Below are 19,335 nucleotides of genomic sequence, written 5' to 3'. Positions count from 1 at the left end.
CAAGCGCATCTTCAAGGGCTCACGGTTCGGTTTTCACTCACACCAGGCTTTGGGCTGCATTCCCAATTGTGAGGACATATGCCTCAGTTTACCCAGGAAACCCAGGGCAACAATGAGGAGATCAAGAGAAAGTCAGATCATCTAGATCAGGTGAAAGGTCTTCACGACCCTCACTGACCCCTGAAAACAGTGCGCCTCAGTCACTTAGAGAGATTTGGGGAATACACTGAAAAGCATGGTAGAAATGAGTGGGAGGCTTGCTTTAAAACAATGTACCCCATGTGCTCTTTGCAGAGTAGATAAAAGACTCAGACAAAAGAAAAATACGGAAAACCTTTTGTTGTTCAGAAAAATAAAGGCCAGTTATAAAGATGCTTCCTACAACTGTCCTCTCGAGTTACAGATGCCCATTTTCACACAAGACTCCATTCCTGGCTTTATTGAGATGTTCTGAGTAAACTAGTCAAGAGTTTCTGTGTGTCCGTTCCTGTGCGGGGCTCTGTGGACTGAGAAGTCCACCCCATCCCCACCGACCACCCTTGGATTCCTCTTGGTCTAGTTGCCACAGCACATAGTGCTGGCTTCCCACAAAGCAGACCTGAGTCAAGACGCTCATTGTTGGAGGAAAAAAATTAAGTTGGAGTCTACACTGTTCACAAAATATCCCAGACAGAGGAAGGCTAACTCTCTGAAGATTTCAGCTATTAGAACACTAGGGCCTTGGAGACTTGACTTACTGTATGAGTGCTTGCCATGCAAGTATGAAGGAGCATTCAGGTCCCCAGCACCCATGTAAATGCCGGGAGACTGTGGCAGCTCACCCACCATCCCAGCACTCTGGAGACTGGAGTATCCCTGGAGCAAGCTGGCCAGCTACACTAGCCTAATCTCTGAGCCCTAGGTTCAAGCGAGAGACCCTGCCTCAATATATAAAGTGATGAATGATCAAGACACCTGACATCAACCTCTGGCCTCTACATGCATATACCCACGTGTGCACTCCACATACATGTGCACCAGCAATTACGCACAATGTGAATACACATCCGTCCACACACAGCATGCATACATATACACAAAAAATATTAGAATATATAGGGGAATATGTTTATAACTTTGGAGAAAGAAGGCCCTTAAGCCAGATACAACCAAAAAAAGGGGTTGGTTACTTATGGGCTTTTGATATAGCCCAATTTATAAAAGTCAAAAGACCACGTCAGGCTCAGGGACAACATTAGCTACAGAGCAAATGAAAAGTTTTCAGGAAATGTAAAATACCACAAAGCAATAAAGTCATTTTTTAAAAAAAGGCAAATGATATTAACAGGTAATTTACACATAAAGAGGAGAGATTAAAATGCTTAGTAAATATCTGAAGAGCTACTTTGGAAATGAAGAGTACCACAAGATAGTGAGATGCATGTAGAATTCTGTTCTTTGGAAGAGTGGCCAGAAACTTAAACAGCAACCTTCTGAGGTACTGGTGTCTGGGTGGCATATGCACAAAACCCTGTTGGTGACTTTTTTCCACTTTATGACCCCTATGATCCACCAATTTCACAAGTTTAAAAACACTGGTGGCCAGGTGCTACACTGGAAGACTTGGGGACACCACAAGATCCTAGTGACCCAGATACCAGGGTTATCACATAGCCCTTCCCTGTAAAATGTGCAAAAGTGAGAAAACGGAAAGCCAGGCTTTAGCCCCTTCCCTGCAGTGAAGGCCCAGAAGAAAAGGCGAGGGAGAGCAAATGGGCACATCGGTGTCTTACCTCATGAGGGGGAGTTGTAATTGGATCGGTTAGGACTTCCAGCTGAGTCCTCCACATATAGGGAGACACTGAGCTAGTGTTGGGACTTCTCTGGAATTCTGAAGTATAAGAGGATGGGTAGCTAGCTGCCTTGGCAGCCAAGGAATGATGGGAAGGGGCAGCTGCTTGGGCCTGTTCCATGCTCTCAGAGCTTAGTAGAGAAGATGGGTTGATGCTCCTGGTGCTCCATAGAAAAGGATGAGCCAGTACAGGGGTAGTGTTAGGGCTGCCTAGAGGAGCAACGTGACTTCAGGAGGCAGAACTGGAGGCAGACCTCTGTACTCCATGGGTTGAGAAGGAGGAGCAGGTTAGGGAACCTTTCCTGAGCCCCCAAGAGAAACCCTTGAGAGAGTCAGCAGTCAACTTTAATCAAATCTCTACCACAGGAGGCCACTCAGGACAAGTTGTGAGAAGATTTTCCAGTTCCTCTGTGTCACCCTTCTCAGGAAACTGTGACGAAATAAAGATGCTGACCCATGTTCCCCAAGATGCACAGTGTGGATGTGGGGTGATTTTCATTACAACCCACATGGTTTATGTTAAGAAGCAGACTTTGTGAACACTAACGAACATAAACACACAGGGAATGTTTAGAAAGACACAGAAAAGGGGTAATAATGGTAACATGCCATAGCAAGGTGCTGAGGATAGGTGACTGCCGCATGGACAGCCTACAACAAGACTTTTGTACCTTCCCTTCCAAGGCTCGGGAACAGGCCAAAGAGGAATCTGAAAGACTGTAGGAGCTGGAAGACAAGAGCTGCGAAACGCATCTTCTGTACAATACACAGCCATTGCGATCATCACCAACTCTCAGCAACAGTGGATGACTAGAAGGGCTCTGCACCAGAATGGCCCCATCAATGGCCAGGCAAGAATGGAGGAAGGACTCGGAGGGCCCCACCCCTCAGGGCTGAACGACTTACTCCCCATGGATGGATTCAGGGAAAGGCGTCAGTGTCTTCCACTGTGTCCCTACCCATTGGTACCCCACCAGCCTGCAATGGAGAGCCCCAAGCTAATGCTCACACAGATAGCCCTGGTCAAACTAAATGGGTCATAGCACAAGACCGAAACTCACGAATCTGGAAAAGGGACAGGAGGGAGGAGGAGGGGTGGATAGAGATGAGAGAGACAAAGGGTGCGGAAGAGAATAAACAGGATGCACCATACACATACATGAGCTTGCCTAATAACAAATAAAAATCTCTCCTGTGTGTACACTCTTCCGAACAATGTGAGCATCCGTGAAAAATATCACTTAGCGAATTTAAAGAAAACTAATGCGTAATGTCCCTTATTTGTACGCAAGTCGCTGATCAAACCAGCTTCACAAAAACAAAAGGATCAGAGAGCACTCGTACTTTTCTTCCAACATTCCCACCTCCTCCAAGCATCTTTCCACACTGTAGCCACACCTTAAAAAGGCTGTCTTGGTGCTCCTCATTCTCTTCAACTTGTCATTCTCCTCTGCCTGACCCCATGAACTCCATTAGTCCCCTACTGCTGGCTAAATCTCAGCCAGCACCATTGCCAAAGCTGTCCTCCAAGCAATGCCTTACTAAAAAAGTGTTACTATTTTATTTTGTGCAAGAGTGTTTTGCCACCAGGTGGTGGCGGCGGCGTGCATCTTTAATCCCAATCCTGGCAGAGCCAGGTGGATCTCTGTGAGTTTGAGGCCAGCCTGGTCTACAGAGTGAGATCCAGGACAGGCACCAAAATTACACAGAGAAACCCTGTCTCAAAAAAACAAAACAACAAAAAAGTGTTTTCCCAGCATAAATGTCCATACACCACTTGCATGCCTAGTACCTGTGGAGGCCAGATGAGCACATCAGGTCCCCTAGAACCGGAGTTACAGACAGTTGTGAGCTGCCATACAGCTGTTGGGAACTGAACCCAGGTCGTCTGAAAGCGTAGCCAGTGCTCTTAACCAGTGAGCTCTCTCTCCAGTCCCCCAATGCCTTTTTTAAAAGATTTATTTTGTTTTACATATATGATTGTATACCGGCACATATGTATGTGTCTAGTGCCCAAGGGGGTCAGAAGAAGGTGTTGGATTCCCTAGAACTAGACTTATAGATGGCTGTATGGTACTATGGGGTGCTGGGAATAGAACCCAAGTCCTATTCAAGAGCAACAAGCGCTCTAAACCTCTGCCACTCTCCAGCCACCCCCCCCCCAATGCCTTTTGATTGTGAATTGTTTGTACTTTCTTCTTGCTTCTCAAACAAGCCAAATCTGGACTTTAGAATGTCACTAACCAGATTTTACTCCTAGGTTTATAGAATACTATTCAGTTCTTAAAAGGTAAGTTGTGAAGAAGACACAACACTAAAGGCAAGAGCTTGCCATGGTATCCATGTAGTCTATGTGGCACATTCTAGGCTTCCGAGCTTATTAAAATAAACCACTGTAGCCAGCAATGGCCCTGGACTGACCTTCTGGAAGCTTGCCAACAGGGAAAGGGTCCCCTGACTGGCTGATGAGATATCAGGACTACCTATTTATTGAACATTTATGGTGTGCTGACGTTTTGCATTACAATATATTACAATCTATATCTAACACAATTATAATCTATTAAGGAGCTTTAGCCTGCCGAAGAAACCAGTTGTGTGAAGTTATGAAAGATCAATACAAAGCCAAGCATGTACCATGACTGAGCTGTGGAGAGTGGAAGAATCAGGGCGGCAGGGAGGCAGTGTGGGCCTAGAACAGATCCGGAAGTTGGCCAAGAAGAAAATGTCACAAATGAGAGGACAGAAAGCCATGAGGGGAACCTGAAAAAAATTACCTTCACTGAGGCCTGGTGGTGTAGCCTGCTACTCCCAGCTGCTCTAAAGGCTGTGGCAGGAAGTTTGTAAGTTTGAGACCAGCCTGGGCATATTAGTGAAACCCTGTCTCAAAATACAAACAAGGCCTGGGATACAGTTCAACAGTGGCTTCTACCTCCACTACTGCCCAAACAAAACAAAATGTCTTAATGGGGTCAAAGGTTAATGATGCAGAAACAGAGCACAAGGTAGGTTAAGCCATGAAGACATCCAGGTCAAGATGGCCAGACAAGTAGAGAAGCAAATGGGAAATCTTTAAACAAGAGCACTTGGGAGGCAGAGACAGGCAGACTTCTGAGTTCCAGGGCAGCCAGGACTACACAGAGAAACCAAAATCCAAAACAATAAAGTAAATAAAACAAACAAAAGGATGATGTCAGAGTCCAGCATTTGAGGAATATTCACGCTCTCTTTTGCACGGACAGTTTGGGTCAGAAGGAAGGGAACCAGGAAACGAAGACATTGGTTGTCAAGTGAGTAGATGATGGAGCCGAGGTACTGAGAAGGGTAGATGAGCGAAAGAACGAGTAAAACAACTGTAAACGGTGTAGAAACACAGCCAAGTCGCTCTTCTCTTTCCTCGGTTACAGGGCTTACCACCTACACAGTCATCCAAGCGGTGAGCCTCGGAAGACGACCACAGCCACGGCAAAGAAGGCAGAGGCAGGCCGCCCTGTCTCCTCAGACAACAGTGTGGCTATTACAGACCTCACCTCGGTGACTCCGTACGTCATTTGTGTTGAAGGTCAGCGTATTTGGTAACTGTAAATTACTCTCGCCGTCCATCCCAGGGAATGGCTTGCAATCTTGGTTTTATTCCATCTGCTTCTGCATTCAAGAGTGTCCATGAAGAGCAGGATATGTGGTCTGCGAGGGTTTTCAGGGATGATGGGCTGACAGAGTCTTTGAGAGGGATGGGGAAGCCCTTCAGGTCCCCAAGTGGCTCCTGATGCAAGCAGACCTTTGGAGACAGGAAGCGAGTACACACCTTTTCGGGGCTGTTCAGACACTGTCTCCGTCTGTTCCACTGCTCAGCTTCCTTCTACAAAGTCAATGTTCCCCTTTCTTATCCGGCTGGAGTGCCTGCCAGGTTGTTTTCATAAACATCACTAACTTGGCCAGACACTGGGAAGTAAGTGAGAGGACAAATATGGTTTTGATGAAAAGGAGACACTAAATGAAGTGTTAGCCCTGACCCCAAGGGACAAGGAAATCCTGAGACTCCATTGCTTCGCTGACTTCACACCCACACCAAGGAGATGAATCACTGACAGCAGGCTGCCTTTAAATCCATCAGAGATGAAGGAAGGCTTGCCCAGCCCTGAGTCTACACTGTTCAGTGGCCAAGCAGGAAAAGAAGATAGTCTTATGTAGGTATGTTTGCCTAAGGAACTAATCAAACAGAACCAGGATATCCACTCTTTGGAGTTTCCTCCAAAGTCAAGTCATAAATCTGGGCCACAGTTATGTATTAACCAGACTTTGGTGGGTTCTTCAGTGTGTAGTGATCTGAGAAGGTGATGGTCCTTCCCCTTCAAGGAACAGCCAAAGCATACCTTGCATCCATTCAGCTCTCAGGGACCTACTCTTCAAATGAAACAACAGAATAAAAGCTTGTGCCCAAGGGGTCTAGGTGGCAATGCCATTTATAGTTAGTGCCGAAACCTTTACACTGAGCAAAAGGTTATTTCTTTGTAAGAAAAGTGTGGTAGTTTGAATGTAATTGGCCCCCATAAACTCATAGGGAATGGCACTATTAAGTGGTATGGCTTTGTTAGAGTGGGCATAGCCTTGTTGAAGGAAATGTGTCACTGTGGGGGTGGGCTTTGAGGTCTCATATATGCTCAAGCCACACCCAATGTCCCAGATCACTTCCTGTTGCCTGTGGGTCAAGATGTAAGAACTCTCAGCTACGTCTCCAGCACCATGTCTGCCTACATGCTACCATGCTTCCTGCCATGATGATAATGGACTAAACCTCTGAACTGTAAGCCAGCCCCAATTAAATGTTTTCCTTGATAGGAGCTGGCAGGATCATGGTGTCCCTTCACAGCAATAGAAATCCTAACTAAGACAAAAAGACTTTGGAAGAACAAGAAGAGATTAATAAATTCCTGCCTGCATGTTTCCCAGTGCTTTCTCTTCCCCACATTAGCCCCATCTGTTCTATTCCTTAAGGTTCAACAGCTCTTAAGACAATGTAGAGGTAAGAGGAGATTTGGGCTCTGGTACTAAGTATTTGTGTCCCCACCTCTCACCAAATAAATACAGCAAATGCTAAAAGAAAGGCAGTTAGAGGAGCCATGTGTCCCCAAGTCACTGTCTCCACACAAGGAGACCAGCAAGGCAGGGTGTTCCATGGTCTTCCAAAAACCCTGCTAATAGAGCATCGTCAGCAACAGGGTGGATGGGGAAGACTTTGTAAATATTTGTTTTACTTTTAATTACGTGTATATCTCTGTGTAGGTATGTGCACCCAGGAGCTAGATCCTCTGGAACTGGAGTGACAAGGAGTTGTAAGCTGCCCAATATGGGTGCTTGGAACCAAACTCTCGTGCACTTTTAGCCATTGAGACATCTCCCTACCACTCCCTGACCTTTTTTGATGGGAAAGGTTTTTTAAGACCTTAACTCATTCAATGTCAGGTAACCATTACAAGGCCAAGTTAACATTCTAGCCAAATTTCTCCAACTCAGGGGGCGGAGGGTCTTAATCCAAGACCTATGGGTTCTTATCCTAGTCAACTAGGATAGGAAAACAATTAAATTTTATCATATTTCATTAACTTTAGCTAAAATATAGCATTTTCATTCAATTATCAATGTTGGCAACTGAGCACAGTATAAAATTGGTGAATGTCTATGATTTCATCACCAATAGACTAATTACGTTTTGTGTCACTTTATAGTTAGGGACAATTTAAAAGTATTATTTATAGTCATTATTACATTATTATAATAGTCATAAGATTCCTCAATAGCCATTTTTAGCATTGTGTACACTAATCCATGAGGTTGGCCTCCTTAGTCTGATAATTATTTTCAACATCTTGGGCTCCCATTCTAGTTCCATTTATCTTACTTTACATATTTATTATTTCTTTTGTTCTTTAAATCCAGGCTGACCTTAAACTCTTGATCCTCCTACTTCGGACTCCTGAGTACTGGGATTACAGGTAGGCACCATCATACCTGCATTTTTTGATACATTTAAAAACATTTTTTCAAAGGCGTTCCATAGACTTCTCTGCTTGCTGACTGCATAGAAATTATATGAACTCCTGTCCTGCCTCCTAAAACCCATGTGCTTTTCCATCTCCTCACCAAGCCTGCTTCCTAATGTGCTTTCCAGCCTGTCTCTCATCTCCAAACTCCATTAAAATGTCCCGCACAGAATGGTTAAGCCACTGAGGATTCAAGCAGTAAATCAACAAGTGGACTGTCTCCTATTAAGCAGTGCTTATAAATTTATATACCTCCAGATTTTAAGCCCCAAGTTCATTTTAAGTATGAGGGACAGTAATTCAATGTATCATTTTGCTGACACAGAGAATGGTGGGTACTCCATTTCTCAGAAACCCAAGAATTGCTTAAGAAACTGCTTGCCAGCATGAACCAATTTCCAACAGCAAACAATAGCATGAGTGAAAAATCAGAGTATCATAAAACGACAATAAATCAACCCAGAAAGGGCCATGAAGCTTCAACCAAGAGTCACTGAATATCAGGTAACCATCCTTCTTCCATTGGAAACTGCCAAGACATGGTCCCCACCTCAGACCCAAACCCGCAGTGTTACACAGTCCCATGGGAGTGCTTACACAACACATCAGCCTCGGATGCATAATGCATAGGCCTGGGTCACCCAAGAGAGAGGAGGGATGAAGGGAGGGCTTTCTCACTGTTGGTACTGGCTCAAGGCATGCATTTGTGATAGGTTCTGGTAGATTCCAGGGGGCATTGTCTTGATGGCACCATGAACACAGATGAGATTAGTAAAAATGAAAAACATACTTCAGATTTGAAATAACGAGTGCTACATTATAAAATCATCCCTCAATCTTTAATGAGGCTATTTTTGCTCACTTTCTCTGCAAATGAATCTCTCATTCAATCCACTCAAGAATGGCATGCCCTGGTTAGAATGTTAAAGAATTTCTTTAACATAAGAATATTTCTCAGTTGATTCAAATAAACCATGATATCATTTGTTCCTTGGGCTTATTCAATTTTGTGTTCTGAGTTTTAACAAAGAAATTCTTTGTGGCCTCACGTTAAAAGCAAAGTGAGAAATCATGTACCCTTTTATGCCCAGGCACGTTGCTTGACCAATCAGCACCACTGTGGATTATGTTTTCCCACAATCACAGAGTTTTTGTTTGTGCGTCACTGGGTTGGTATTAGCTGATTTTTTGAATACAGAGTGCCTTGGGAGAATTACAGCAGTAGAGGCCTTCCCAAAGATCCCAGATCCTGGATGGTCAAGTGCAGTTAAGCAGGTCATAGTACATAGGCCTTTGGGCACAGATTGGAAGCCAGGCTGCTGGGCAAGGGACAACATTTAATCTAAGACCAAAGGCTTACTGAGTCCCTATATTTTCAAGAACAAAAATAAGTCTCCTGGCCCTCAAAATGAATTTGAAGGTGGAATGTCCTATGTTTTACTTGGAGTGAGTGACTCCAAGAGATGCACACTCATCTGAAGCACATACCCCATATTTACAGACTCAAGAGATCCTGTAGACATTTCTACCTGAGTTTAAGACTTACTGATTTTTGTAGGTAAAATGTCATAGGGTAAAGGGCATTTGGGATCTGACTCACCCTATCTTTCTAATCAATCAATCAAACAAACAAACAAACAAACAAACAAATCCCAGGATGTCCTAAGTCTGGAAAATCCTGCTGCTTCCTCTTGTCCCACCATTGCTTTTCCCTAGTCATCTCAACTTAACCCAATTCACAGAAGTAGGACCAACAGTCAGGAGCTCTTTGCTAGTTAGTGCCTAGACTCTCTTCTCTTCAAAGCTCTTTAGAAGAGGGTGCTCCAGAATTGAATGGCAATTCCCCATCCCGTTCAGGACACACGATTGACATCTCTGCACAGTTGGCGGGGCAGAAAGAGGTTAGAAAGTCACCCCACTGACTACACTTGCATCATGTCCCATCCCCACCTCCTATGCTGCCATCCTCGGCCACTGGACTTCTGCAGACAAAAGCGAGGCAGCATAATTGGAAGGCATACCCAATCCGTGTCTCAGCACGGGCAGCAAGAACACCAGGGAGCTGAGCCCAGATCTTGGGCCACAGACATACTTGCCGTGAAAGTGATATGGAAAAGAAATACAGAGAGCTGGGTGGTGGTGGTGGTGGTGGCGGCGGTGGCGGCGGCGGAGGTGGCACACACCTTAAATCCCAGCACTCGGGAGGCAGAGGCAGGAGGATCTCTGTGAGTTTCAGGCCAGCCTGGTCTACAGAGCAAGATCCAGGACAGTCAGGATGGTTACACAGAGAAAGTCTGCTGAGAGGGGGGCGGGGGGGGGCTAATTATGTTTCCTCCACCTTTGCCATCAGTCATAAGGGCAAATGGTATGACAAGAAGACATCATTCACATGGTGGGCAGTAGACAGACACATAGAGACAACTTGAAAATGATAACCTATTCCCAAAATATTCAGTTTCCTGGGTAAACAAACTCACCAATAAACTAACTGAATCTTCTGAATCTGCTACTGAGTGTCTGCAGCTCACAGAACACAGATTTACATGGCTAACAATGCACCTTGCCACTCTACACCACCATTTCTGCTCCTTTAAGACACATAGGAATAGAACTTTCCATCAGCAGTAAGTGTTTTGTTTTGTTACATTTAAAAAAATGGCTTATTAAAGGCTAGAGAGATAGTTTAGCAGTTAAGAGCACTGGCTGCTCTTTTAGAAGACCCGAGTTTGCTTCCCAGCACCCATCTCAGGTAGTTCACAACTGTAATTCTAGCTACAGGGACTCAGACGCCCTCTTCTGGCCTCCACAGGCACCTACACTCACACACACACACACACACACACACACACACACACACACACACACACACTTCTCCCCTCATGTGTGCCATGGCACACACAGGTAGAGGTCAGAGGACAATTTGGAGAAGTCACTTTTTCCTTTTGGGGTCAAAAAGGTCAAACTCGGGCTATCAGGCTAGGCAGGACGCCTTTACCTACTGGCCGTCCTTGGCTAGTGGTAAGCATTTTAGAATGAGTCATACACAATCACGCGGTAGATCCCTTTCGAGTGCTGAATGCTTCCTGCATCCAGGCTGAGTTTGCTTTCTCTATAAAATTCAGCACATACTCACTATAGAAACTCAAGCATCCTGGATCTGCTTGAGTTAAAAAAGAGACTCAATTTTATAAGAAGAATAAGCTATTGAATTTCCAAGGACCCGTTTCCATCCAAGTTGTATGATAGAAAGCTGCAGAAGGCAATGTGACCCAACTTTCTTTTTTCCCCTCTGCTTGGATGATGGGTGGGGCTCTCTAGAGGAGTTCCTGCGTCCACATGGGAACCTGAGAACAAAACCTGCAAGGATGGCTTTACTGGCATGTTTTTAAGATTACTGATTCTTACCTGTGACATAAACAAATTATAAGAAGGGGTCTTCAAGCCGGGCGGTGGTGGCGCACGCCTTTAATCCCAGCACTCGGGAGGCAGAGCCAGGTGGATCTCCGTGAGTTCGAGGCCAGCCTGGGCTACCAAGTGAGTTCCAGGAAAGGCGCAAAGCTACACAAGAGAAACCCTGTCTCGAAAAACCAAAAAAAAAAAAAAAAAGAAGGGGTCTTCAAGTAGCTCCAACTAGCAACCCCTGTGAACTGCTAGAAATATAGTTTCAGACCATCCCAGACCTAAGGAACCAGAAGTTCTGGGACTGGTCCATGGCAGCGCAGCGTGTGTTTCGTCAGCTCTCCAGGTGATTTTTGAAGCAGCAAACATTTGAGAACGACCGAACTAGAACATTCCAAAAGGCTACCCCTGACGTGTGTCGATGGACTGATAAGTCTGGCACACACACGAGCACATGACGGCTGCCAGCTCAGAATGCCTTCTCTACAAGGGGCTGCGAAACTTCTTCAAACCATCAACCTTATCCGAGTTAGATCACTTCCTGGCAAGCGGCAACAGCAGACGCTGCCTAAAAATGAGTCATTTTCCAAAGTATGGAGGAGTTTTATGAAGACAGAATTTGTGACTCAGTTCTCTATTGTTTAAGTGGACAACTAGTTCTAGCCGTTACAAATGAGATTTTGCCTGCCTTTCACCAAACAGAATCCGTAGCTGAAAACGAGGAGGAGGCAAATAGGAAACCGTGATGAGAGTTATGTCTGATGGGGAGCTGGCCTGATCCATGGAAGTGGTCCACATGGTCACTAAGGTCCTGGGCAAGAGATGTTTGACTTTCTTAGCAACCCTGCCACAGTGACAAATGAGAAGAAAGAGGCCCTCATATCAGCTCTTCACAAACAGCTTTGTTAGGAAATAAAAAATGCTCGATGACAGACCCATCATGTTCACAGACCACAGGACTGACCACAGTTAAGACATCGGGTCCCCTCAAACTGGCTCGTGGATTTAACATGATGGGAGTTAAAATCCCAGAGGAATTCTTTAGAGGGAACAGGTAAGCCCAGTACAGATGTCATAGAAAGACAAGCCAATAGAAAAAAAATTAAATGATTGCTATTATGTTTAGTTAAAAGATGACCTAATTTTAAGACTTAGCAGAGCATCGGGGAGAGAGTAGAGACCTAGGTCAGTGGGGAAGGACAGAGTCCAGATACAGTCAACTGAGTGTGACAGAGGTAATAAGGTAACTCCAGGAAGGAAGGCCAGCCTTTCCCACAACGGTGCTGGTGCGGTTACAAGTCCACACGCAGCACTCAACTGGTATCTTACATCATGTCCAAAAATCAACTTGCTAGATGTCACGGTGTACATCAATAATCCTAGTGCTTGGGGAGGCGAGGCAGGAGAACTGGGGGTCCAAGTCCAGCCACGGCTATATAGCAAAACTCTGTCTCCAATATAAAATAACTCAAACTGATACAAGCATAAGACATAAAACTACAAAAGTTTACGGAGGAAAATGACGATGCAATCTTCATGACCTTGGATCAGGTAAATAGATTTTAGTCTTGACACCAAAAGTCGACCATAACAGGGGAAAACTTGACAAACTGGACTGTATCAAAAATTCAAGACATGTACTCCAACAAAGAACCCATAACCAAAGATCTGGAGAACTGCAAAACTCAGTAACATTGAAGTTAGGCTTTTTAAAAAATGAGCTAAAAAAATATTTCAGTAGACCCCTTACTCAAGCTGTACATGAAAAGATCTGCTGTGAAGAAAATGTGCTAACAAGTCCTCAGAGCTGTAACCAGCCATCTAACAGAACCACCCAGAAAAAGATACACAGAACAACTGTAGACATCAAGCGCTGAGAAGTGTAAAACAGCCAGGAGGCAACCACCACAGAAAAAGAGTTGACAAGTTCCTACCACCGTTAATCATACACTTACCCATGACCCAGCAGTCATGCCTAGATAGTGATTCTGTAGAAATAGAAAGCAATATCCATTTAAAAAAAGACTGCACATGAATGCATGGAAGAGCTCCATTTCTAACCACCAACAACTAAAAATACCCCCATGGCTTTCCCAACACACTACATTAGCTTCTTTTTATGGAATATTATGCAGTAGTATAAAAGGAAATAAATTTTCACCACATACAATATGGATATGCTTCCAGTGCAATGTGATAAATAAAGAAGCCAGTCTTAAAAGTTCATGTGATTCATAATCCCATTCATTTGAAATCCCAAGAAAGAATAGAGAGAGAGAGAGAGAGAGAGAGAGAGAGAGAGAGAGAGAGAGAGAGAGAAAAGGAGGGAGGGAGGGAGGGAGGGAGGGAGGGAGGAGGGAGGAAGGAAGGAAGGAAGGAAGGAAGGAAGGAAGGAAGGAAGGAAGGAAGGAAGGAAGGAAGGAACCTAAAACTATAGATCAGTAGCTGCCATGGACAGAGCTGTTTGACACACAGGGAAATTTGAGGAATGATGTAACAGTTCTGAGTACTATAAATGCAAATGTTAATACTTGTAGGATTTGATACCAAAAAAATGAGTTAATGACTATAAGCCTAACAATAATAAAAAGATATCTGAAATTCAGGTCTGCACTGGGTTTCCTTGGGATGGCAGACTCATGTCTTGCTTTCTCTGCTCTAGGAATGGATTTTAATTTAACATGATAAATTTCCAATTGGAATCTTCTGACTCATACAGATTTAAACACACATAAAACAATCCAGTACCCCTGGACTACAATGTCATTTTTGACTGAATTTATAGAGCTTCCTTGGTGTATTTTTAATATTCCCCTAAATATTGTGAAGTGAAAATTTGCAACGACTCTTCTCTGTGGTTCCACCCACTCCATCAATGGTTTCTGAGAGAGAGAGAGAGAGAGAGAGAGAGAGAGAGAGAGAGAGAGAGAGAGAGAGAGAGAGAGAGAGAGAGAGAACTGCGAACTCTACGGGGCCTGGGCAAACAACCCCTGCCCAGCTGCCGCCAACATCAGCAGTAGAGACACCACACACTGACATATGTCAAGGATGATGTCTACACTTGCCCTGCGTACATGTTGCTTCTACTTCTGCTGTCTTCTGAGAAGGAGTTATTACTTTAGGATTTTAGTGAGTCCTACTTTAAAACTGGGGCATTTGATAAGGTTCTGAAATTTATAAATTTATTTTTAATTAATGATAATTGTGTGTATATATATATACATATACATACACACATAAATGTGAGAGACAAGGTAATCTTTGAAGGATACATTCTAGAAAGACTCAAGAATAAGATTCCTATCAACTCAGCAACTTCTCCTTTCTGTATGAAGAGATGATCAGTTTTTAAAACCTCTTTCTAATCAGTGTAGTAACTGAATACCATATACTTCATCACGTCACCCTCCTCCCGCCGGTCCCCTTTCCCAAATGGTACCCGGGAGACAGCATCTTCACCTGACCTCTAGTGCACATTAGTTTCTAACTGAGGAAACTGCAATCCCACAATTCAATTGTGTGCACCTAACTTCTAGTTCCTGCTACCCAAGGATTCCTTCTTCAGACGCCAACCCCTCCATAAACAGAGGCAATGAGAAATCTCTGCTTCGCCCCGTCTACCAGATTCAGTAATTCCCGAAACATTATACATTAGAATGTGAAACCAAGCCAACAGTTACTCACAGCAACATATGTGTTACTTACATGTTGTATCTTCTGCCTAGTCGTGAATGGAACAGGTGAACACAGTTAGGAAGGAACAGAATTCACAGTAACTGAGAGCCAGTTCATTAGGAGTCTGAGTTTATACCCACTTCCCTGACGTCACGTCACACAGAGGTATGTGCATTATGTCTGTGAATCTAGTGACATGCATACAAAGTCAGGAGAGGAAACATCTTCCGTCTTCCTTGGTGGATTACGCAAATTGCCAGAGGCATTACTGACCATTATTACTTGACTCTGGCTTCGGATTCTCTCTACCTTTCTTATCAACTGTTTCCTTAATATGTGGTTGCCTTGGAGATCACGTTGACAGAGAAGGGGCCACAGAATCTTGCCTCTCTCTCCTCTCCTCTCCTCTCCTCTCCTCTCCTCTCCTCTCCTCTCCTCTCCTCTCCTCTCCTCTCCCCTCCCTCCCCTCCCCTCCCCTCCCCCTTCTCTTCTTCCCTCTCCTTGCCCCTCTCCAAACAGGAATGCCTTTGTCAATTTTTAAAATATAATTTTTTTCAATGCTGGGAACAGCATTTTAAGATGGCGACATTGCTTCAGAGAGCAACCAGATCCCAAGCATCACCACACAGTGTGTGTTCTTCTCTGTAAATCACTAGTACTTTCAGCTGGGGAAATCTATTTGTAAACATTCAAAGACTTCACGGCATGCCCCACCCCCTCCCTTGAGCCTATCTCAAAACACTAGGAATGCTTTGCTCAACCTTGCACCTCCCACAATCCCCTGACACACACAAGTCCCTTTTCTATGGAGCTCATCACAAACCTTTGTTGAATAGGTTTCTATTCGCCTGGAAAATTAATAACTTTTCATTGAGATATAACCCAACATGGTACTGAAATAATCCTATCTGCTACATTGTTGGATGACAGATACCACAGCTTACAGTGCCATGAATGTGGGGTTTTCATCAGTTTGACAATCTGTAGCACCAGACATCCTCAGAACATGTTTTATTTTCCCTCCAAACAATGGAACATATTAAAATGACTGGATGGCAACCACGTTGCCTTATGGATTCAGATTCATTTTACAGTCGATTAAAATCCCACGCCTAGTTTCCGTACATTGCCATGAAACTCCAGCACCTTTTACAAAGATTAGCCCTGCTTCTCTGTGAAGACTTGGAAGGCTCTAAATTGACTTCTGTTCAGATTTTCCTGCTGGTATCTACTCTGGCCTTTATTGTTAAAGAAACAAAACAAAACAAAAACTACTTTCTTCTTTTCAGAGAACAGCACATTTAGCATCTGGAGCCCTGCCATTCACATCTGGCCATTTCTCAAGCTGAAATCCAGCTTGGTGAAATGTGCTTTGCTTAGGCAACTTTTGAAGTATCCAAGAAACAAATTTGCTCCCATAGATGCATGTTTCATGAAGACACGGGTGAGGGAAAGATGAAGCCGCACTCTTTAAAGTCAACTATTTTTCCTTAAGCCAAACTGCTACGTCAAAGGTGAGACCTGTGGGTCCTAAGTGCCTCTCCCTCACTCACCCTCTCTCTTGTTTGAAAGCCTTTGGTGGAATTTAGCCACAAGTGACCTAACAACAAAACATTGACAGCAAACCTCAGGAGAAAAACCGTTTGACAAATCTGTCACAAGATTCCTCAACTGTTCAGGAATGTATGATCTGCAATCACAGCCACACTGTCATATAAATGTCACCCTGAATCTAAAAGGACAGAGAGGAAAAAGCACCAGGTCATTGCAGACTTAGAATTTACTTTGGAAGAACATGTGAACAGACATTTGAGCGACTCAAAATGTACTGGTTAAAGATGAATACCAATGGAAACTGTTAACTCAAGACACAGACCAGCCAAAGGAGGGGTTAAAAACCCCAGTAAGTGTGTCAATGGTCAAACGGCAGTCTCCCAGTAGTCCCATGTCAGAAGCAGCTCAGTTACAGAACTGTAGCTCACACATAATAGGTCCCTCAGCCATTTCTCCAATGTCGGAGCTCTGGCTAAAGAGATGGAAACAGATAACATGTCATCAAGAGCATTCCTTAAGGGCCTGCCATGTTCTAAGCACTATGAATGACTCAGAAACCAAGGTGGAGAGAAACCTTAACCATCGGATAACTTGTAATCCAGGTGGGTGGGAGGGGGAGGTCAGCACAATGAAAAAAACAAACAAACAAACAAACAAACAATGAATGACCATGAGAACCAATGTCAACGGAGTTACTATAATATGCTATGGATAAAACAATTCTGATGTCAGCAAACAAATGCTTCTCTTCATGGTGTATAAGCTGGCGGGGAAAATGAGCCGTGAGAGGGGTATACACAAAGTATGTGGACTGGAGATAGATCCAATGGGGGCTAGGCTGTAGAGGAGTCACCTGACGGCGGCCCACAGGACAGGCTGAGAGTGGGCAGACCACATGCCACAGCCTGCGTCCTGACAGCTGGAAAAAGAGAATAGACAAGGACAGGCTTACCCACAGAGGGAACAGAAAAACAGGGGTGAGGAGAAGCGGGAAGGATTTTATTGTTTTGGTTTTTCAAGGCAGGGGTTCTCTGTGTAGCCCTGCTTGTCCTGGAACTCACTCTGTAGTCCAGGCTGGCCTCAGACTCACAGGGATCCACCTGCCTCTGCCTCCTGAACGCTGGGATTAAATGGGTGTGCCACCATTGCCTGGTTTCCAGGAAGAATTTTAAACATAACTAGCATTTTAGAGTCTAGAGTCAGACACTTCAAAACTGAAGGATCCTCTGATACTGGAAAAAAGATGCTTAGTGAGGTTGTGTTTTGTTTTTCAGTTTGGGATTAATAGAAAGATTAAGGGCGAAGCACAGAACTCTTGTATATCTTCCAGCTCTGGCCCTCAGCTTCCCCCGTCATTCATGCCGTGCATTAGTGCCATCCATTTGTTAGAGGGATGAGCCAGTATCGAAGCATTATTCTTAACGACAGGCCCCCATTCCATGAAGGTTCCACTCTGCGGTATACCGTCTGCAGGTTTGGACAAACGTTTTCTGTCGTGTGTGTGGCACCATGCAGAACAGGGACCCTGACCACCCTGGTGTGCTACTGTCCTCCCCTCCTCCCCTGTCATCGAGGCAATCACCTGACTATTTTGGATCCAGCTTTCCCTTTCCCTAAGGTAGTTGGATTGGCACTACAGGGAGTTCTTGGAGGCTTAGCTTTTTTTTTAATGGCCAACTGGCCCAACAGCTTCCACCAACTCTCACTGTATCAGACGGGAGCACTTGTGACTCACCTGAAAGGTAAGGAGTTAGGGATTCGGAGCCCAAAAGAACTTGATATGGAATTCTGGGAAATCAAGGTCTACACACAAACCAGCGGAAGTGTTCAATGATGCTGGATCGTAGCACTTCCCAGGGGTATCAGCGTTGTTATGTGTAATGTTATGATGGCAGGCAGGCCTGACTCAAGCCCAGACCTTCCTCTTCTAGCTCCGACCCTGAGCGAGCTGGCCTTGGCATCTCAGTGGTTCCTAATATATTTTGGGAACAGGATCCTAATCCTCCTTGGAGTGCCGCACGGACTGAGACGAGCTGCGTGAAATGTTTTCCATGATGCCTGGCACAGCACAGCACCCCAAGATGGTAGCTATTAATGGTTCATGATCCCACTAAACTTTCTGTCAATGAAGAAGCATTAAATCTAGCCAAGTTAAGTATAATGTTTAATAATTGTTTAAAGGCAAAACACTACAATTGCTAGGATATGTTTCCTGACAGTAGTAACTTACAAGATCTATGAGTCCAAAATTCAGTGTCCATGCATGTCCTTGTCTGGACGTATCTAGGAAATACCTAAAAGCACTCCAGTATCACTATAGTTCTAACTAGCCTTTCCTGTCTAATTCAGTGGATTATATCACACCTCAGACAGAGCTGGACACTAATAAGAACAAGTTAACCTCCTAACGGTCACCAGCAAAGAGCACATGGAAAAGGTTTCAATTTCATGGAACTGAAAGTTTAGCATGTGTGAACTCAGCACAGAGAAAGACCATAAAGGCATGAGGGTGGAAGGTTCCGAGGAGTTTCGAAGTTCTTCCAACGGCATGAAAGCCTTTCTCAGCGTGCAAGCTTCACAGTTCACTCGTCTTACAACTTTGTGTTTGCATGGCCCAGAGGCGGTCTTAGCACGGGATTCACAATTCTCTCCATTAGTAGGTAATTCTACCTTCGATAAAACTAAAAGTTCTGTCTTCAAATAGATTCTAACTCACACAGACAAGGGAAAGAAGAATTAAAAAGAACCCATTCTCTCTGGAACATGCTAGAGATCTTCAAAACACATTGCATGTCAAGGCATCAGAAAGGCTTCCCTTTCTCCAGTGTCTGTTTC

The 19,335-nt window shown here is 44.4% G+C and overlaps 1 protein-coding gene across 3 annotated transcripts in view; it reads right to left on the bottom strand.

Moving 5' to 3' along the window:
- The window catches only part of Iqgap2 (IQ motif containing GTPase activating protein 2), a 279,551-nt gene that overhangs the window by 169,374 nt on the left and 90,842 nt on the right, over window positions 1-19,335 (bottom strand). Inside the window, exon 1 of one of the 3 annotated variants that reach the window (XM_037209490.1) lies at window positions 14,977-15,028. The exons of the other annotated variants lie outside the window; for them this stretch is intronic. The gene's annotated coding sequence lies outside the window, so the exon portion shown is untranslated. Of the gene's footprint in view, window positions 1-14,976; window positions 15,029-19,335 lie in introns of those variants that run through there. 3 annotated transcript variants of the gene reach the window in all.

This window comes from Peromyscus leucopus, chromosome 11 (genome assembly GCF_004664715.2).
Source record: "Peromyscus leucopus breed LL Stock chromosome 11, UCI_PerLeu_2.1, whole genome shotgun sequence".
In the NCBI taxonomy this organism is placed as follows: domain Eukaryota; kingdom Metazoa; phylum Chordata; class Mammalia; order Rodentia; family Cricetidae; genus Peromyscus; species Peromyscus leucopus.
This window is presented reverse-complemented; position numbering and strand designations above follow the sequence as displayed.